At 39.4% G+C, this 22878-nt stretch overlaps 1 long non-coding RNA gene across 1 annotated transcript in view; it reads left to right on the forward strand.

Moving 5' to 3' along the window:
* Nucleotides 1-3344: 3344 nt before the first annotated feature.
* The window catches only part of LOC135364716 (uncharacterized), a 179677-nt gene continuing 160143 nt past the window's right edge, over nucleotides 3345-22878 (forward strand). Inside the window, exon 1 of the long non-coding RNA XR_010412289.1 lies at nucleotides 3345-3446. This is a non-coding gene — a long non-coding RNA (uncharacterized LOC135364716). The remainder of the gene's footprint in view (nucleotides 3447-22878) is intronic.

Genomic DNA, 22878 nt, shown 5'->3' on the forward strand with positions numbered 1-22878 from the left:
AGGTAAAATCAGATTGAGGCGTAAAACCAAAGCCCCAAAGAAAGAAATTAGGTAAAATCAGATTGAGACGTAAAACCAAAGCCCCGTATGTGCCTGGGAAAGTGCATTTACACTCTGCCAAATTTCAAATACTGTCTCCTCCTGTCCACTCCCTGCCGGATCTGCCGCCCAGCCCTTCCCTCCCTGAAGCCTTCTTTATCTCAGAGCATTCTTTACTGGCTTGTCTTACATCAAGTTGTTCTCAGCCTTTTTTCTCATTATCATTCTCCTGAAGTAACTTTTGAAGGCAATTTTTCCTCTAATCGTTCCCTCCATAAAATGTTAATGCCATAGATACGCCATTTATCTGTTTATGTACTGTATGTACATCCATACTTCCTACATAAAAAGAATAAGAACTTTTTACCCCCCGAGAACCAATTGTTGGCCCCTTGGGGATGATCTTGCCCCCTTGAGAATGTATATTTTACATCCCTGGGATCATATAGCTTCTTTTAAGATGCTATGAGGGGTGCTCTCTGACTTCTCCCAAGTCACACGGTGGAAGTAACCAATACGTGTGTATCTCTGGGCTGTCAACTCTGAGTGAACAGTTAAACTGAGAACAGATTTTTTTTTTTTTTCTTTAAGGGTTAGGAGAGAGATTCCAGGGGGGTGGGGGGAAAACGAGCACCAAAACATGGTTTAAATACTTTCACTCCTTGTTTTATTTCTCCTTCGAGTATGCCCAGGATATGCTTTTCAGAGATGACAGCCTCTAGATATTCCACAGAATGTAGCTATCAGCACAGAAGAAACCCACAGTGCTGGGCAGCTTCTAAGATGGCCCTCTTGGTATCCACAGCCTTGTTCAATCCCTTCTCCTTGAGTGTTGAGTATCAGTAAAATGGCTCTTTCTTCTAGACAGATATTGGAGGTAGGACGAAGTGCTTTACCATGCCAGAAATGAATGTCAACACATCAAATCAGAATTAGGTTTCATGTGTTATTGGTATGAGAAGCGTGATAAATTTGATGGAACAAAATGTGACTGGTTCAAATAGAGAAAAGAACCATACTTGGTTGTCCTTTTTTAGTTGTTGTTTTTTTTTTTTTAAAGATTTTATTTATTTATTTGACAGAGAGAGACACAGTGAGAGAGGGAACACAAGCAGGGGGAGTGGGAGAGGGAGAAGCAGGCTTCCCGTGGAGCAGGGAGCCCGATGCGGGGCTCGATCCCAGGACCCTGAGATCATGACCCGAGCCGAAGGCAGTCGCTTAACCAACTGAGCCACCCAGGCGCCCCTAGTTGTTTTTTTTTCTTTAAGTTTGACTCTATAAAAAGACTTCATGAATTCTACCCCAATAATTCAAAATTTAACTATTTGGATAGAGTTTGGACAGTTCATTATCTTTGTGAGTTTATATATAGACAGGCAGATGGGTTATATGGGTTATATAGTTCATAGTATATAGTATAGATTGGTATTAGTATTCACATTTGTATATATTAGTACATTGGAAAGATATACTATATAGATTATATATATAATATAGATTTTCTATATGTGTATATATGTAGTACAGATTATATAATTTATATGTGCCACAGTATAAAAAGATTGCAAGAAGAATGTTTATCAGCTTACAAGAACTATTTTTTTCCTAAAACTATAGTAGCACCTTGACCTATAAGTAAGTAAAAAACTGTACTCCATTTACTTAGACCGCATTTGTTCATCAAAATAGGCCCAGTTAGACTTTCACAGGGTTCTGTTTTTGCCCAGTTCATATCATTTCATATTTTTCACACTCCAGCTTGATTGATTCATTCATCCATCAGATTTCAAAAGATAATAAGACTTTCTTTCTTCTAAATCATACTATAATTAAAACATTATTAATTCAGGATTGTCTCTCCCTTCAGTTACTCTTCAATTAGCGAGTCCTTTCTTTGAGACATTTTTAATATCTTTCTTATCTGGGCCTGGGGGTATTCTGGTTTGATTGATTTGTTTAGAATTTCTTTCTTTCTTTCTTTCTTTTTTTAATGGCTAGTCAGAATTTTTCTCTGATGAATAAGAAACCAGAAAAAAAAAATATGGAGATTTTGGCAGATTGGCTCATTTTAAGAGGAAAATATTTCATATAGTAAAAGTGTGAAAGAAGTCTCATTCATAATCTGATTTAATGAACGAATATGGCAAAAATAGTCAGGCCATAAAAGACGGTACGTACTACTTCCCATGTTGTCCAGATGCAGCGAGTGGGTGAATATTATGGAGGAGTACTAATTATGGATGTGATTTATAACGTGGAGAACTAGTATCTTCTTCACCATTCACCTGCAGCTACAGTATGGCAGGTGACGAAAGCTTTGAAATTCTGTCCTCCTGAGACTGAAATCTGGCTATACCTCTTACCTATAAGTTACCTAAACCCTCTCAATGTGTTTTCTCATCTTCAAAATGGAAAGAAATAATACCCTCTTCACACTGTTGTTAAGTTTAAATGAGGTTAATGAGGTAATGCTTATTTCTTAGCCTGGGGCCTGATACGTTGTATGTGTGACGAATGGCCAGGTTATTATGTGAATGGTGAACTTGATCTCTGTTTCTAATAGAGAGATGACCTTTCAGGTATCAATTACTGAAACATAAATTGAAGAATTCAGTTATGGAACCATAAATTGAAGAAATGAACTATTCTATTTTTGCTCCTCTCCTCAATGCAATAGTTTTACATCTTACGGAATTTCCCTTCTTATGGGTCAAAAATGGTCAGATATTGGTTCATATTGTCCAATGTAAGGATAGCTTTATATTTAGAAGATTGTACTCAGCTTAATCCTACAAACCATAAAAAATCTCAAGGATAAAAAAGTTGATGATGGTCTCCTCTGTAAGCCCATTAACACACTTGTGTTTATTTCAAGGCAAGAATAAGCACAAACTTCAAATGTTCATTTAATTACCTTTCCATCCTACTAACATGGTAGTCTGAACCAGATCCACTGATAGGGTCAATTGTCTAAATGTGCCTATTTAGACATTTGAGGTTGAAACTTCAGTTAATTTCCTGACAGCTGTCCATTGATGTGTTTTAATCATTTTCACTGTAATTGATCTAAATGTTTGATTCCATTTTTTTAGAGATATTAAAAAACCTTCCTCATTAATGGATCACTTCATTGTCGCACACGTTCTCAAGGCCATCATGACAAAATTCAGGCTAGTGAGACTGAAAGATGGTTTTCTGTGTTTGGTTGAAGTTTTGTTTGGTTTTTAAGTTTTCAAGTCCTCAAACTTTGCTGTCTAAACAAATCAGTCAAATCTGTCATTGTCTCCAGCCCTGCAGGTCCCTAAACATAGAAGCCTGAGTTCATGGGTAGAGCACTGGAACAGCAAGCAGAAATTTTGGTTTTCAGGATTCCAGATGCCACAGCAGCTAATCTGGACATCCCTCAGGTAAGGGGGAGTTAGAGCATTACAGTCCTAAAGACCATTTATTCTACTTTTATTACTTACCAAATGCTTTACCTTGAACACTCAACAAAACTTTATGAAATGTGTTCTATTTTTAAAATATTTTACCACTGAGGGAGATTAAGCCCAAAGAATTGAAAGCAACTCACCTACGTTCCCACATAGTCTATAAACCCTAGGCTGAGTCTAGGGCCATGGTTTCAACCAGGGATGATTTTATTCCCCCTACCAGGGGGATACTCTGGAGACATTTTTGATTCCACAGCTAAGGGAGGGGGCTACTGCTGACTAGTGGGTAGTGGCTGCTAAACATCCTCTAACATACAAGAGCGCCCCCCTCAGCAATTACCTGGCCCCAAATGTCAAGATTGCAAAAGTTGAGAAATTGGCCTAAAGAGCTATCCCCACAGAGCTTTCTACGATGATGGAAATGTTCTAATAAGTACTTGAAATGTGACTGGTGTTACTGAGGGACTGAGTGTTCATTGAATTTTAAGTAATGTAAATTTAAATAGCCACATATATCTAGTGGCTCTTCTATTGGACCACATAGGTTCTTACTTCCTGTACTATTGCTTCTTCACCTGTAGAATGTCATATAATAATTTTTTTAGGGTGGTTATAACAATTAAGTGAGATAAATAAGTGTCTAATAGGATATTAGCTGGTATTTTGGGAATTAATAAATCCACATATACATGGTAATTACACTGTTAAGATTTGCACATATATGATATATTTATATATGTATATGCACACATATGAATGAAGCAATTTCCAAAGAATGGCCTCAAATAATAACTGCTTGTTTAGATAGTCCACAAACTTTTAAAGTGTACCTACATGAGGGCTCCCATCATGCTGAATCCCTGTGTCACTTCTTGTAACTGCCACAGATGCTTGGAGCTCAAATATTAGAGATTCCTTTTACCATTCAATGAATCCCTAAATTTTAGAACTAAATTAAGGCCTAATTATTAGTAGGATTCCCCACCACACCACCACCCCCAAGGCCAGGTTTCCATAAATATCAGTACCCCATTGTTGATAAATAGGGTTTGATCTTGGAAAGTAAAATTTGTGAAGCTTTTTAGAAGCGTATCTTGTAGCCTGAAGACCTAGCCCACTCTTGCTGTTTGAAGGTGCCTCTGGAAGAGAGGCAGAATGGCCCACCAAGGCTCTGTTTGGGTGAAGACTCAAGGAGCTTGTTGGGCACACTAATGACCGACACTTTGAGGCTGTTGGCTAGGGCTGGTCTCAGATTTCTATGCAGCTGGGCAATAAGGTCACCCCTAAATGTTAGGTTTTACACTTGCCTGTAAAGAGTCTGTGTGCATGAACTTGATACTGGACTGAGGACTAGTTAGATTCCTCTTCTATCAACATTCTGTCTTGTAGCTTAATTCCCTTTGGAACAGGGTCTGACCTCAAAGGAAAGGAGGTTGGGACTAAAGAACAGAATAAAAATAAACAAGATCACAGCCTTTCTTTTCCTCTCCTACTTTGGGTTTCTGGTTAAGTATCATGTCCCTAGAGAGGCCTAATCCAACCAGCATACATACAGATTTCTCACTTTACTCTTGTCTTATTTTTATTTTATCACATTAATTTCTCTCAAAGCACCTTTGGGAATTAGCAATTATATACTTGAATAGTTACCTACTTAGTTTCTCTGTCTCCCTCATTAGACTATGAGCTCTAGGAGGGAAGAGATCATCTCTGTCTTGCTCACCCATAGTATCTTCATAATCCACCATCATGTCTGACACATAATAGGTGTTCAATATATATTGTTGGGTGAGTGGGTACATGAAACAAAATTGAGTTTAAATAACATGAATTACTCTTCTGATTGGTATAAGATGTAAAATGCAAGCAAAATATATTTTTTCCATATTCCTGGGAATGAATACTCCCAATTTGTGATACTTTTCCCGGATCTGAGAGAACTTTGATTCAGAAGCATTTTCCAAAGAGTATTTGTCCCATTTCTTTGATTTCAGGATTCAGGCACAAGGCCTTCGGGGATGAGGCTTCCAGGGAGGGAATTACGTGAGCATTTACATGAGCAATATAAATGCCAGGCCCAAGGTCCACATAGCATTGCTTCCTGAGGATTACGCTTCTGACAAAGGCAAAAGAGAGTGTAGCAGTTCCCAACCATGATGTTGCCCCCAAATATCCCTCTTCGAGTCCCCTTAGATATAGAGTGACTTAGACTTTCTTCCTTCCCACAAACATTGACAATGAGCTTACTATGCACTTTGGGCCACAAGTCAGGCTGAGTTACAAAGAATACCAAGGTGATGTAGCTGAGGCTTACACTTTTAAATCCTACAAATATGAGTTCATTTCCCTGTGTGGCCACTTATTGGTGACCTTGTACAAGTTAAACATCCTCCCTAAGCCTGTGATCCCTCATCTATAACTGGGATAATCATAGCACATATTTTATACCATTGTGATGAACTTTAGAGGAGATATCCTTGCTAAAGAATTTAGCACAGTGCCTGGCACTTAGAAAGCACCCTATAAATGTTAGCCACATGTGGTGATTTTAAAACTTGGCTCCAAATTCTTTGACACTCCTCAGGTTATGGTTTCTCTTCAATCTGGATGTGCTTATGACTGCTTTAATCCATAGAGTACAGTGGGGTAACACTTTGTGTCTTCCAAAGCTAAGTCAAAAAGATATCAGCCTCCACCATATTCACTGGGATGCTGACCCACCTTAGAAGAAGTCCCACTTTTCTGAAGTCACCAGGCTGAGGTTGGCCAACAGTCCCATTTAAATACAGCCTTCCAGTCACCCCCCACCAAGGTAGTAGGCCATCCTTCTTGGAAGAAGACCCTCCAGCCCCAGGTGTTCATTGCCCTATCTGTTCAAGTCGCTTCCAGGTGAGGCCTGGACATGAGAAAGCAGACCTAAGCCATCCCACTTATGCCCTCTCAAAATTCCTGATTCATAGATTCCTAAGAGCACAGCACATGGGTTGTTGTTTCAAACAACTAAGTTTTAGGATAATTTTGGGATAACATAGCACCACATGAAACACCATAATTATCATTCGTGTCAGTTACTAAAAATGACTGTGATAAGTATTTAACATTAATCCCAATTAAATAATGATTATTAATAATTATTTGCCATAATCGAGCAGATAGTTATCATTCTTGCCATCTTGTATGCATTCACCCATCTTCTGGTAATAGCCCTCTGAGAGAAGCCAGGAACTACTGTATCTTTTCTCTGAGGATTTGCTCATGCTGCCTCCTCCTCCAAGAACACCTTCCCTCTGTCCAGTCTTCTTGTGGCTCACTCTTTCTCATCCATTAACATTCCAGCTCAGGTCCAGAGAGCCCACTCCCCGTGATCCTGCAAAGACCTCAGAGTCTCTCTTTGCACATTACTCACTGCACTTGCTACATTACATTGTAAATTTCCGTGAGCTCCTTGAAGGACACCACCGCCTTATTAAACTTCATTTCCCTGAGGCCTGCCATTTGTACAGGAAAGATAATTTCTGGTCCAGGTCTAACCACAGGCTCTGGAATCAGATTTCCTGAGTCTGAAGCCTGCCTCTGCCAGCTGCCAGCTGTGTGATCTTCCCGACTGCCTTAAAATGCATGTGTCTTATGTGTGCCTGGGGCTTCATGGATCCTGCCTCACTCGTAAAGTTCCTTATAATTTAAAGAAGAAAAGATTTAAGGAAATAGATCAGTCCTGGATATAAAGTCAGTCTTTAGTTAATTACTATTTATTGATTACAAAATATTACTTATTGGTTTGGGACCATACAGAGGGGCAGCCCTGCTATCTCATTTTTATGGCTCGGTTTATAGTTTTCCCCTCCTAAATAATTCATCTGCTTTATTTTTTTTTAAGATTTATTTATTTATTTGAGAGAGAGCGAGAGCAAGAGGGCAAGTGAGCAGGGGGAGGAGCAGAGGGAAAGGGATAGAGAGAATCTGAAATAGATTCCCCACTGAGCACACAGCCCAACTTCAGGGCTAGATCTCAAGACCCTGAGATCAGGACCTGAGCTGAAACCAAGAGTTGGATGCTCAGCCAACTGAGCCACCCAGGCCCCTGGTCATCTGCTTCATTTTTGTTTGTTAATTTGTGTGTTTGTTTAGCCTAGGATCTACTGCTAATTCCCAAATCTAGCCATGTATGCTAGACTCATCTTGGGGAGTTGGTTACAAAAACTCAGGCAGTCCTTCGGGAATCTGCAGCTTTAGTGAGATTACTAGGCGACTGAGTCCACGAAGGTGGCCCATGTACTGGGCCAACATTTAGGAACACTGACCTAGGATTTCTATCTAATTTTAATTTTACTGCTTTACCTTCTAATTCCATTTGTCAAGAGGGCAACTGATATACACGATTTTCCCTTCAAGCAGCACATTCAAGTCTTTTAAAACAAACACCCAAATGCCATTTCAATCTCTTTACCAAATGCCCTTTTCTCTCCTCATTCTGTCCCTTTCATTGGCAGTAAGCATCTCCTTGTTCACCAAAGGAGCTGACCATTTGTAGTCAAAGGATGAGCAGCTGATGGCTTCTCGTAGGGGAGTGAAGTTGCCAATTTGGGTGATGAATAAAGCCGTTCTCTAAAAGAGCCACTCTCTTTGGCACGTCTGTGCCTTCTCTACCAGAGGGGGGAAAACTGAGACTTATTCATAAGGGAATGAATAAATGGTCCAAGAATCACTCTGGAGTCAGAAGCTAATCGTCCTTGTCAAGTGGAGCCTGCTTTTCCCTATTTCATGTTTGTTGGTGAATGTCACAGCATGTATTCCTAGAACACCATTCCTGGAGGGAGAAGACCTATAATTCTATATTATATTATATCACCTTATCTCGGGATAAATTTCAGATAGAGAGGGGATAGCAGAAAGTCAATCCTTAGAAGACACCTGTGAGGCCCTTTCAACAGTGCTTTGTGAATGAATTGCCCTTTATCTCTCTCCCCAGTGACACTATCACAGCTTAACCGGCACTCATACAGCTGTTCACAGCTGCACACAAGATGCTAGCAAGAGCACAAGGTCAACCATTTGTCCTCGTGTGGTGCAGTTTAATTTATTTCCTTTGATATTGTGCTCTAGCAAAAATCTAATCAGCAGCTCTAAAAGACATTCAGGGGTCAGATTTAAGGAATGAGATGCGTTTCCGTGTATGATTCGTCTCTTGGCTATCTACCCCTGCCCCTCAAAACATATCCAGTTGAGAACTGATCTTGACGGTGAGCTTGTTTTTAATAGACCTTCAGCAGGAAGTCAATTGAGGCAGAACAAGTGTTCTCATTATTTGACGGAGAACCATGGCCATGCTCCACGTCTCAGCTGGGTCAGCTGATGCCAGGATCCTCTTCACAAGCCAGTTCAATGCAATGTGACAGAAGAAATTTATTGAGCACCTACTGCATGCCAAGCAAATGTGCAGGGCCACAAAAGGCAATAAAAAGGTTTCATTTCATTAGAATGTAAGCTTCATCTCTTGCTCCTGAATGCCTTTACCACGCCTGGCGTGGTTTAGATGTTCAATAGATGTTGAATAAATGAATAAATAATGCACCCAGTCGATCAATCTCATAAGCCAACCTAGATGCATTGGTAGCAGCTGCCCAGAGGCTATACCAGGAAAGATTCTGAGCCTCTATCCAACTTAGTGGGAAATGTCACCTGATTCATTAACAAATCAAGGGCAGGAAAGAGTAAAATCAAGTGTGCCATGTATGCCTCCTTCTCAGGCTAAACATAAGTTATATCGCTACTCTTACCCTCCTCATCCTACCTATTTATTCATTTATTTATTTGGGTAAACCTTCTTCCCCTCAGTCTTCAAAATAAGTTGAGTGGCTCTCAGGGTCTAATCAGAAATATAAATCCCCATCTCTTCTGAATCCATATTCAGCCATTCAGGGGCAAAGAGCTAATAGATTCTCTTCTGAGTGAATCAGGGACGACTGAATGAAATTTCATCTCTCTAGCACTGTGGCTCTGCCTGGTTAGTACAGAAGACCAAGCTAACTGCAAAGTTCAAACAACTGAGAGACCCAGGGTTTACATTTTTGTAACTTAATTTGTCTGCACAAAGTTCATCTAATCCTTAGCGTGTGGGAATATATGTGATTAATATTGGTCGATCTGTATTGTTTTTCTGCTCCTTGTGTGGAAAAAAACACATGGGATTTTTCTGTCTTGACTTCACAGTTGAAGCCTTTTACTTTTTAATTGTCCAGGGCTTCTTGTTAAGTAGAGAAACATTAAAACATAGAAATTTAAATTTCACACTCAATTAGCTAGGCTGCCCTGTTGTAATTTGCTCTATGAAAGACAGGGGAGTGAGTTTTGACACTAGGTACTCAGAGAAGATGTTGCAAAACAACACGTATTTTATTTATTTTTTTTAGTTCTATTTTTCTGTTTTAGTGTTTATTTTTTCTTTATCTTTATTCCTTCTGCTTACTTTTGGTTTATCTTGTGGTTCTTTTTCTAACTTTTTTAGATGGATTTTAAAAATTCAATTATTTTTTGGGCGCCTGGGTGGCTCAGTTGGTTAAGCGACTGCCTTCAGCTCAGGTCATGATCCTGGAGTCCCGGGATCGAGTCCCGCATCGGGCTCCCTGCTCAGCAGGGAGTCTGCTTTGCCCTCTGACCCTCCCCCCTCTCAAGTGCTCTCTCATTCTCTCTCTCTCAAATAAATAAATAAAATCTTTAAAAAAATAAAAAAATAAAAATAAAAATTCAATTATTTTTAATAGTAGTTTTTTTTTCTTTTTTTAAGAGTGGATTTTTAAAAATTTTTTATTGTTATGTTAATCACCATACATTACATCATTAGTTTTTGATGTAGTGTTCCATGATTCATTGTGCATAACACCCAGTGCTCCATGCAGAACGTGCCCTCTTCAACACCCACCACCAGGCTAACCCATCCTCCCACCCCCCTCCCCTCTAGAACCCTCAGTTTGTTTTTCAGAGTCCATCGTCTCTCATGGTTCGTCTCCCCCTCCGATTTCCCCCCCTTAATTCTTCCCCTCTGCTATCTTCTTTTTTTTAATAGTAGTTTTTATTGATTTAAGTACATAATACCATTAATTGGCCTATGATAATTGTCTTAATTATATTTCATATATTTTTATTTTGATATATCCTATGTTTACTATTATTATTTTTTTCAAAAAATTTTTGTGTTTTTTTTTTTATTTTATTATGTTATGTTAATCACCATACATTACATTGCTAGTTTTTGATGTAGTGTTCCGTGTTTCATTGTTTGTGTATAACACCCAGTGCTCCATTTTAAATGTTACCTTGAAACTCACAAAGGGTCCATCCAAATTGACCTGGAGGCCTAGAGGATTATCCACCTTTCCTGTAACTTGGCAGAAAAGCTTCACTAGCAGTCAACCAATAGTTACTAAAGCCACACAAATTTGCCTAAAATTTTGGGCAAGCACATCTAAGGACTTGGCAACAAAACACAACCAACTTTTTTCTTTATACACCTTACTGGGTTTGATTTTGTGACAAAAAGTATGTATTGCTTTTATGAATTGGAAAAAAGAATTCATATGGATATAAGGAAAATATGTATATATGTTAAAAAATAAAGTCAGTGTTTCTTTTTTTTTTTTTTTTTTTAATTTTTTTATTCTTATGTTAATCCCCTTACATTACAACATTAGTTTTAGATGAAGTGTTCCATGATTCATTGTTTGTGCACAACACCCAGTGCTCCATGCAGAATGTGCCCTCCTAAATACCCACCACCAGGCTAACCCATCCTCCCACCCCCCTCCCCTCTAGAACCCTGTTTGTTTTTCAGAGTCCATCGTCTCTCATGGTTCGTCTACCCCTCCGATTTCCCCCGCTTCATTCTTCCCCTCCTGCTACCTTCTTCTTCTTCTTCTTCTTTTTTTTTTTCTTAACATATATTGCATTATTTGTTTCAGAGGTACAGATCTGAGATTCAACAGTCTTGCACAATTCACAGCGCTTACCAGAGCACATACACTCCCCGGTGTCTATCACCCAGTCACCCCATCCCTCCCACCCCACCCCCCACTCCAACAACACTCAGTTTGTTTCCTGCGATTAAGAATTCCTCATATCAGTGAGATCATATGATACATGTCTTTCTCTGTTTGACTTATTTCACTCAACATAATACCCTCCAGTTCCATCCACGTTGTTGCAAATGGCAATATCTCATTCCTTTTGATGGCTGCATAATATTCCATTGTATATATATACCACATCTTCTTTATCCATTCATCTGTCGATGGACATCTTGGCTCTTTCCACAGTTTGGCTATTGTGGACATAAAGTCAGTGTTTCTAAAATGAAAGCTTTCTTTGAGGTTAGAAGGAAATGAACCAAATTATTCAAAAGCAGATGTTTCTGAGTGAAACTGCAAATAATTTTATTCTTCTTTTAAAAAGCTGAGCAAGAAAAATGAGGGACAAGGTATATTAGAGCATGGAAGTAATTGGAAATAAAGAATGAGGTTGGTATCCACATTGTACGAGTTATTCCAATAAAATCAGTGTAAGCAATATAATAGTTATAATATTTAATTTGCTAAGATTCCCATTTTTTCTAGCTTTTTTTCCTGAAAATTTTTGCTAGAGAAGTATACAGGGACAGGAGGAAACTTAGCTTCAAATATGCCTAAATTCAGAAGCCTATATTTTCTGAGGATTTTTTTATTCTGAAACAAAAGGTGGAGATTCATATAATGGAACAGAGGTAAACTGGAAAAGAAACAGGAGTAAATCAAATTCGGTCTTCTGAATATAGCTTTATGAAAACCTTACAACTAAATGAATACATAACAAATATATAATTATCTAATACACTAAAAAAAAGTTACATAATTCATTAGAGACGGTAGGAGACATTGGGAAATGTATGACAATTCATTCCAAAGTTGCCAATGTTTCACCTACCTTTTCAAAAATATTACTATGTAAGGCTTGTTGCTAGCAGCCCAGACCAATGAAAGTATGGAACCCCTTAGCTACAAACTAGAAAGAATGAATAAAGGAGCCTACAAAAATGTGGCAGACCAGAAAGACACTCAACTTTGTACAAAACATCAATCTCAAGAGCTAATTAGTGGCCCCTGGAGAGTAGTTTTTCAATTAGAGATTGACTTCAATCCCAGAGGCCTGGAAATGAATTGATAAAATGTGCTTCCACCCACCTTTTTTGCTTGAGGGTTCCAGCTACAAAGAAATGAATCAAGAAAATAAAAATATATGACAAGTGAGAGAATCCTTAGCAGGCCAGTAAGAAAGAATTTGGATTCTAAAACCTAAGGAGGGAGTTGTAAAGACTAGCAGACAATGGTTAAAAGGGGAAAACACTATCTGATGCATAAAGAACTCCAGGATATTCATAGTAGGCCCTACACTTTCTAGGTATTGGTCTGGATCCAAGATCACCACATAGGATGATTAAATATCATTGTTGATACGGCAGAATAGTATACTGGAGTCTTGTTTTGGTTCCCTGACTTTTTCCTGCTCTATTAAAAAAGGTAGGGGTGGCACCTGGGTGGCTGAGTGGGTTAAGTGTCCGACTCTTGGTTTCAACTCAGGTCATGATCTCAGGATTGTGGGATCGGGCCCTGCGTCAGGCTCTGCGCTCATCAGGGAGCCTGCTGGAGATTCTCTCTCCCCCTTCCCCTCTGCCCCTCCCCCCACTCACATTCTCTCTCTAAATAATTAAATAAATAAATAAATAAATAAATAAGTAAAATCTTTAAAAAATAATAAAATGAATTCAAAAAGGTAGGCAGGCCTCTGTGTCCTCTTGTTTCAGAGGATTTGGATAGTAGAGCAGAAAACAACATCACCTTAAAAAAAAAAAAACCCTTGGCGCTTGGCTTTTTTCCCAAAAGTCTGCTTAATGATAAGGCCACTGTTTTGGGGGGTCTCCATTACTCATAACTGAACCTAATCCTAACTGACATTGAAATTACTTCCAACCGGAATAAGTGGTGGTTAGGAGTATAATTTAACTTGATTATAGAGAAATAATGTCATATTATCTTTGCACTCCAGAGTTTGGGATCTCTGTCTCTCTCTTTCTCTCATATGCATATATGTATGCATGTATTCTAAAATTTTGTGTGTATATTAATCACCCAAACGTTTATTAAAATAAAGATTGCTGGGTCCTACCCCAGAATTTCTAATGCAGTAGGTCTGGAGTGAAACCAAGAGTTGTATTTCTAACAAGTTCTCAAGTGATGCTGATACTCCAGGTCTGGGGCCATTACTTTTGAGAACCAGTCTCTCGAACTATCTAAGGTAAAGGACAAGTTTTATTTTTTTAAAATATTTAATCTGTCCTGGACTGATGCTTTTATAAAATGCAATAAAAATATATTACTAGAGAAATGAAATATTAAAAAGGTATACAAATACAAGCCCTGTTTTAAAAATTGCTACTTATATTAACATGTGCATAGACACAAAATTCCTCTGCAAATTATTATAAAAGTTTCCAAATGCTGACTCACAATGTCTATACTTACCTCATTGTGGACTGGTTTGAGGAAGCTCCATGACAAGCCTGATCCAGGGCCCACTATAGCACTCCTGGCTTGACTGAGTAGCATTGGTCTGGGGGCCCTAAGGAGGTTTCCTATGTGAGAAATTCCTACAGTAGAACCCAAAGACCCCAAGCCTAGGCCAGAATCTCCTACCATGCCAGTAATGGTTAACAGTCCTTTCTCTTGGCCATCTGATATAAAGGGGAAGATGATTTGTTTGAGGGCTGGTTCAAAAGTATAGAGAGCTTCCTGGCGTTGCTTACAGAAAAGCATTATAGAGGAGCTTCCACTGACAAACTCTTAAAGAGAAGTCTGGTCATCAGATCTCCCTTCCCTATATGGGATCTTTTAAAATACTCTTTACCAATAATTGGCATTAGTCCAGGAGACCCAGACTTAAGCCCAGACTCTGCCCTTAACTAGCTGAGGGCTTAGGAGAAGTCATTTTTCCTGTGGGCATCATTGAATTGTCATCCATAATTTTCTTTAAGAAAATGTTTCTCATGGGGTTACAAAACATTCTGTGAGAAATGGGTTTGAGGTCAAATACATTTAGGCAAGGCTGACTAGAACATCATGCTCTTTGAGATTCACATTGCCAGCATCTGAAAGGGTCTGAAGCCTCTGTAGTGAAATGGTCTTGATTTTTTTTTTTAAGATTTTATTTATTTGAGAGAGATTGAGAGAGAGAGTGCTTATGCATGAGCAGGGGGAGGGGCAGGGGAGAAGCAGACTCCCTGCTGAGTGCAGAGCCTGACTGGGGGCTCAATCAGAGGATCTGAGATCACAGAAATGGTCTTGATTTTATTTAACCTAGAATTTCCCAAAGGTCACCAATCAGAGAAAACCTGTTAGGTAACAGTGGGTATTCATGGAATACAGTCCTGGAAACACCACCCTCAAGTTTTTTTCAGTTCCAGAATTCCCTGATTCTATGATTGGTATTCCAGTTCATATAGAATAGGAAAAAAAAATGCTAATAATAATAATAATAATACCACTACCAATAAAAATAGCTAAACCTTATAGTAAGGGCTATTAGTAACTATGTGCTGGATGGATTAGAAACCCAGACACTGTTCTAAATGCTTCACATGTATTAATTCATTTAATCCTTATAACCACCCTATCATAATTATAGACATTAGTATTCCCATTTTGCACCTGAGGACATTAGACCCTGAAAATAACAATTACATGTCTCTCAAACCAAGTCATTTCTTAAAGACTTGGGTTTTCCTGGATGCCTAAGGAGAGTATCAAGAAATGAAATAGAAACAAGCCCATTTCTATTTTTTGCCTTGTGTGCCTCATTTGCATATCAAAAGCACTCTAATGTGACTGTAATCTGCACTGTTTAATGTTTCTGACTTTCTTTTTACTCTCTGTTTTAGCGTGGCTCTTGATCAAGTTACAGACAAAAGCAGCCTTCAAATTAGGCCTATTAAGATTTGTTTTTAATGAGGAGATAATTCCTCTAACAACACAAGCCAGATTCAGCTGGGGTATGATTACACAATCTTGCCATCTTACAGAAAGGAAAGGAAAAGCAGACTTCTGCCTCTTCTTCAAATCACTTCAGCCAGCCTCGAATAACTTGACGCCACTTTAAAAGCACAGAGCAAACAATATCTGAGGCTTCCAATGATGAAGCAATCCCATGGCCTATGTTCCACTATGACAGTGGGAGAGTTTCTATTTCAAGGATGTGAATTTAGCAGGCAAATGCTCAGGTTCACAGTACTGAAAATCATGGGAGGGAAGATCAATGCTTTCTTTTTGCAAATCTGAGCTGTGTTGCTTTCGTTGAATTCACTTGCCAGCCCTCTTTGTTTTTCCAGAATGAATACTCTATGATACTTGAGTAAAACAATTTGATAATTAATTCCAACCTTTTGGGATTTTTCTGAGTGCTTTTATGTTAAGTAACACAAAAATAATCTCCTGCATATTCACTTTCTAAAATGTTCTTCCAACAAAATCATTTCCAGATATATTTGTATCCTTTTCATGCTCATCTTTGTAAGTCTTGGGTTAAGAGATCTTTATCTGTAACTTACTGAATACGGCAACCAATCATTTCTTTATATTTAAGATCTACCTAATACCTCTATTCATTGGAAAGTCTTTTACAATAATATGTAATAGGGAGAATGAACTTGGGCCATCACCGATGGAGTATTCCCTAATATTTCACTTCTCATGGTAGCCCTACTTTAAAGAGATGTAAGCTTCCTTAAGGATTTGAAGTTGTGGAGCAACTTTAAAGTGATGCAGTTGTTTGCCCAAACTTGAACTTAGTACTCATGTTAAGGAATAACTCTTAAACATAGGCTGGGGATATAAAAGAATCCTTTAGCAAGAATAACAGTTACTAATACTACACGTGACTCTCCAGGTAGAACTGGACACAATCACATGATTTTATTTGTTCTGTATTAACATGGCAGAAACCAAGTGGTATGAGTGAATGAGTCACAGGAAATGAAATGGTCAAAATCAGGAGACCAAGGTCTAATTGATCTTGAACACCATCACACCCGCCCTTCCAACCTGACACATATGCAGACTCTCAGGTGACCGGCACGGTCACTTGTGCAAAGCAAGTTCATTTAATGTCACCTCCTTTCAGTTCCATAAACACCTGTTTCTTTCCTGATCATTGTCCTTTTCATACTGTGTTCTGGATTTCTAGAATGCTCCTTACCCAAACATTTATGTGGGTCATTTCTTCTATTCTCTTTTTTTCTTAGCCCAAAACAAATCATCAGAAAAGCTTTCCCTGAGCACACTTTCAAAAGCAAATCTACCCAACTCAATCCCTCTTATTTTCTGTTTCCTCTCCTTGTTTATCTTCAAACAAGACTCTTATTTGATTTATTGTTTATTATTTTTAACCTGTACTCCTCATCACAGTGTATGATCTTTGAGAGAAAATGTCTATTTTGTCCACTGCTGTATCTCCTACCCGTAGACAATATGACACAATTGACATTTTATGTGTTTTTTTTACTCAGAAGAATGGATCTTCTTGCTCATACCTTATTAATGTTCATTTTGGTTTTCATTTTCTAATACATATTTCCATCCCTGAAGGCAAGAGCTGTGTTTTATGTATCTTCCAATTCCATCCTTTAATAAATTCCTTCAGCCTCCTTCCCCCATCTATTCTGAATGTGATTTTACCTATTGCCTCTCAATGAGTGTTGTAGGTAAAGATGTTGGAGAACGCTCTCCTTTGAGAGTTCACTTAATATTTCTCCCAGATGAACTTACTGCCTCACAAAAGGGCTCTTTGTCTTTCGAGTTTAACCGGCTCTTTGTCTAGGCTGGTATCCAGCACCACAGGAGTAAAATGTCAATGCTCTCTATTTAATCAATGTTTTATTCTTGGCTTGTATTTCAATAGGGGGGATGAAGAAGCAATTCAAATGTCATTGAATTTTTTTTTTTTTGGTCTCTTTTTAATTCCTGGTCTATGTTATGTGAATCTCAATAATTTATCATTTATTTTCAATCTGTATAAATCCCTTGGAGAAATGTGCTTCTCATTGGCTACAGACACAACGGCTGTGCTGACACTACCAAAACCAAGGCTACCCTTCACTTGACTGAAGCGGTTATTTTACTACATTCAGCTATTTTTCTTTTCTTTTTTTTTGGGTCAGAATTGCTAGACTTTATTGTTTGCAGAGCAGTGGTTCCCAAAGTTCGTTTTGTGCAACACTCATCTATAGTGATGTTTTGTCCCCCCTCCCCTCCAAAATGGTTTAAATGGACCAAGAGTTTGGGAAACCGAGTATTAGCACATTAACAGCTCTGAGACCTGTTAGAAAACCAATTGTTTAATTTGGTTTAACTTTTAGCAGCTTCTCAGTGTATCTGGCTGTAACAATGGTTCACCAAGTGTGGTCCCCCAGCCCACTTACAAACTTACCAGAAATCCAAATTCTTGGGCCCCACCCCATACCTACCAAACCCAAAACCCTAGGGCAAAGGGGAAGCTCAGCAATTTGTATTTCCTCAAGCCCTCCAAGTGAACTTGATATATGCACAAGTTTGAGGACCACTGGACCATGGGAATTTTGTACTGGGACCGCCTTCCGACATCCTGAGGGCACTGTATTCAAACCACCTGGGATACTCTTCAGTAGATCTGGAGTGTGGCCCAGGAGGCTACATTTCTTACCAGTTTCCAGGTGCTGTTGAGGCCATAGGCCTGGGGAGTCTATTTTGAGTAGCAACATCACAAGATACTTCCAAACAAAGTTAGAGCAGGCATGGCTACCATGCAGGGGGAAGACTATTTGGATATGTTTTCACAATAGAAATCCTGGGCAAAGTGTTTCTTACTGCCCTACCTGACCAGCCCTCCTCTAGCTGTCGTCCACAGACCTTTGTTGGAAGACAGGTGGAAACGGCGACAGGATGCTCCTCACTTGGCTGCCTATCACAGAGTGGGTTCAAAGACAGACACATGGCAAAGGACGAAGTGAAGCAAGAGATTCTTGAGCATGGGAATTTTTCTTGCACTTACAAGTCAAAAGTTTATAGCTATGTCGTCCTGGAGAGCTTCTGTGACCACTGTGAGATTCATTTTCTTCTCTGGTCAATTGGAAATATTAATAGTACCCATGTTAATAGTTGTAATGAAAGTTAAGTATTACATTCTTCCAAATGTTTACACTGTGGCACGTAGGAAGTACGTAATAAATGATGAGGAGAATGGCAACAAGGATGATGATGGGCCCATAGAAAATTGAAACATCCTGCAGTCAGCCTCATAATTCAGTGGGGAAAAGGATGTGGAAGTAAAGGTCAAGTCATTTTATTCTCTCTCCATGACTGGAGAATGCAAACTATATACTTTCCTCTTGAGGCTCTCCGTCAGCCCCACCTGCCTAGACATCCACCAGATTTGTTTCTGAGTAGTGGAATTGCTGCTTATTTTCTTCTCTCTAGTATGATTGGGATAAAAACAGTCAAAAACAAAACAAAACAAAAAAACAGTCTGTATAAAGGTTTAAAGGCTTCCCTCAGCTCAGAACATTCCAAGGAAGAGTCAGCGTTTGCCTGGACCCCGGGCCTCTTGTCGTGCGGATCTAGGCGGTAGGTAAGTCAGCCACATGGTAAGAGGTTATGTGGATCTAGACCAGGAAGGCAGAGAACCACACGTGGAAGGACTGAGTCAGTGGATCCTGAAGGAGGGGCAGCAAGAAGAGATGGGAAAGCCAGCGAGAGCTGGAGTTTGAGGTTGAGTTTGAGGGAGAAGAGGAGAGATTGTGAAAGAACATTTGCTCTGATGAGAGGAACTAATATGTATTCGAAGAGAGATTTCAGGGAGTCGCAGCCAGGACCTGGATTTGCTGTCCCTCCATTAGGGAAACTTTGGTGACAAGCTACATTGATTTTGGGATATCAGACTTGTGACATTCTTTCTTCCTTTTTTTAAGTTTTAATTTATTTATCTGAGAGAGAGAAAGAGCAAGAGAGAGAGAGTGCGTGCACAAGCTGGGGGGTAGAGGCAAAGAGAGAGGGAGTAGCAGGCTCCCAGCTGAGGAAGGAGCCTGATGGGGCTCGATCCCAGGACCCTGGGATCATGACCTGAGCTGAAGGCAGACGCTTAACCAACTGCACCACCCAGGTGCCCCTCAGGCTTGTGACATTCTTGATTGTGACAATATGCAGAGATTGACCTTGAGGTAATCCGGTATTATTTAAATAACATATGCTTCAATGTTCTATAAGTATAAGTATTTATTACATTTATAATCAGAAAGAATAATACCCCTCTCTCCTACCCTCTCTCTTTGCCTCTCTCTTTTACAAAATGAACAAGGTCTTTAATTTTAAACATCCATTCTTGTCTAAATTAGTGATTCTCAAATGGGGGTAGCTTAACCCCCCCCCCCAGGGGACATTTGTCTGGAGACAATTTCGGTTATGACAACTGAGGGTATGTTACTTGCATCTATGGGGCAGGGGCCAGGAATGCTGCTAAACATCGTACAATCATAGGTTAGCCCCCCCATAACAAGGAATTGTCTGGTCCAAACTGTTAATAGGGCTGATGGTAAGAAACTCTGGTCTAAATTATTAGAAATTTTCCTTCCTCAGTTCAAACTCCAGCCAGTGATTTGGATCATTCCTCTGATTATAATTTACATACTTCCAATAATTATAATTCTAACGGAAAAAAATTCTAAGTATCAGAAACCTTGATTATTTTTAGGGACCCTCCTTCTACCTTATTACCTATCACAGTAAAAACCCTTAATAAACTAGCAATTTTCTCTGAAGACTCCTACTGTAATAATAAATTTAATTAACCAATAAATAAAACATCCAATTTCACAACATAATTACTTTTGAAATTTGCTTGCCAATAACACAGTGTATGTTGAGTTTTATGTCATTAGCATGGCTAGTGTTTTCCATGAAACTTGCATCTTAGAGAAGCTATTGCCAAGCATTTGAAGAGGCAGTGAGGCCAAATGGGAAGAGCCTTGTGTGGTTTTCCTGCGCTTGGTCCTAGGTCTAGCTCTGTCACCAGTGTGCACGGGCAATTCACATCACTTCTCTTAAGCTTGACTGCCTTACCAGCAAAATCAGTAGGAATGGGATTAAATTCATGGTAAGGTCTCTTCTGGTTCACTCTAAACTCTGACTGAGAGCCTTCTCCTCCATGAGAAATAATGCCTTTCAGTTGACCTTTGAAAGACCATTCAACAAAGTTCAGCTCAGCCTGAAGCTCAAGGAAGTGTCTGCTATTTCGAAATAAATAAGGAAAGAAAGGAGGAGTCTATGGCAAGTTGCCACTGTTAAAGTGAATTTATCTAAGTGGAAATTTAGCATTTTCCCTACCAAGAAAAATCTGGATCCAAATAGAATGTGAAAAATAGTAAAAACTACATTCCCACAGAAGACAACAATGAATCAAAACTAACATCTGTTGATCTTCTTCTTCTTTTTTCCCAGTCAGGCTAACACAGTACTAGTTCACTCCCCTTATTCTCTCCCTTCCAAAAACAAGTAAAATAACAAATTTTAAAAACAACATAAAAACAATTTGCATTGAGTTCATTGTAACAGAATGTAAACCAAAACACATCTTTGAAGTTCCCAGCACAGATGGTGGGTCCGGCTCTCCCATGGTAGATGCTGAGCAAAAAAAGCAACTGAGCCACAGGAAGTTGAGGAGACCACAAATATCTCACACCACAGACACGGCCCAGAACTGCCCCTGTCCAACAGGAGATGCATTAAGTCTATACATCTTTCTGAAGCAGTCTGTTGCTGATCTTCTGAGGGAAGTCCTTCTTTCAACTTGAACTTGTCAGTAGAGTCTTACATAACAGCAACAGAACATGCTGCCTTGAACCCCGAGTTTTAGTGGGAGAGATGGATTTGTGCTGCTCTGTGAATGTCTACCACCTGGTTCCTATGGTGACTCAGAGCAGGCCTTTATAAGAAAGCTTCCTGAAGTCTGGAGTCATGTCGAGCAAACTTTTTTGACCTCAACACATAGTTAGAAATAAATGTTATACTGTTATGTGGTGTGAGTGCCTGCTGCATTCACACATGTGCACACACACACACACACACACACAGAGTTCCCCAAAGGACCACATTTCCTCAGATCTTTCTTGTGTTTGGGCCTATATACCAGTTCCTTCTGCCCAGATCACTGTTCTGACTCCATTCTCTCATTGCCTTATCTGTCTAGATGATGTTTACTCATCACATATGTTCCTGCCATATCAATGAAGGCCACAATCTGTCTCCAAGTGCTATGGTTCAATATTAGAGAAATCCCAGGGGAAGACTGTCCACTCATTGTGGTAAGACTGAACAAGCAAGCAAAATCATCAGGTTTTTTTAATATCATTTTGATTGGAAAAAATAGGAACACCATTGATTATTAGTGCTGTGTTTTTTTTTTAAGTATCTCGAATCGTGGGAGAATTAATTTTTAAAGTTTCTTGGTGGTTTAGAATTTTTTTTAAAAGATTTGTTTATTTACTTAAGAAAGAGAGAGAGAGCATGCGTGAGCAGGAGAGGGGCAGAGGGAGAGAGAAAGAATACTCAGCAGACTCCCACGTGGGGCTCCAACTAATGACCCTGAGGTCATGACCTTAGCCAAAACCAAGAGTTGGACTCTTTTTTTTTTTTTTTTTTTTTTTTAAGATTTTATTTATTTGTGAGAGAGAGAATGAGAGACAGAGAGCATGAGAGGGAGGAGGGTCAGAGGGAGAAGCAGACTCCCTGCCGAGCAGGGAGCCCGATGCGGGACTCGATCCCGGGACTCCAGGATCATGACCTGAGCCGAAGGCAGTCGCTTAACCAACTGAGCCACCCAGGCGCCCGTAAGGTTCTTTTTTTTTTTTTTTTCCCTTTTTTTTTTATTCTTATGTTAATCCCCATACATTACATCATTAGTTTTAGATGAAGTGTTCCATGATTCATTGTTTGTGCACAACACCCAGTTCTCCATGCAGAATGTGCCCTCCTCAATACCCACCACCAGGCTAACCCATCCTCCCACCCCCACCCCCTCTAGAACCCTCAGTTTGTTTTTCAGAGTCCATCGTCTCTCATGGTTCGTCTACCCCTCTGATTTCCCCCGCTTCATTCTTCCCCTCCCGCTACCTTCTTCTTCTTCTTTTTTTTTTTTTTTAACATATATTGCATTATTTGTTTCAGAGGTACAGATCTGAGATTCAACAGTCTTGCACAATTCACAGCGCTTACCAGAGCACATACCCTCCCCAGTGTCTATCACCCAGTCACCCCATCCCTCCCACCCCACCCCCCACTCCAACAACACTCAGTTTGTTTCC

This window comes from Mirounga angustirostris, unplaced genomic scaffold (genome assembly GCF_029215605.1).
Source record: "Mirounga angustirostris isolate CCGP_5_RB_7025 unplaced genomic scaffold, mMirAng1.0.hap1 SCAF_1, whole genome shotgun sequence".
NCBI lineage: Eukaryota > Metazoa > Chordata > Mammalia > Carnivora > Phocidae > Mirounga > Mirounga angustirostris.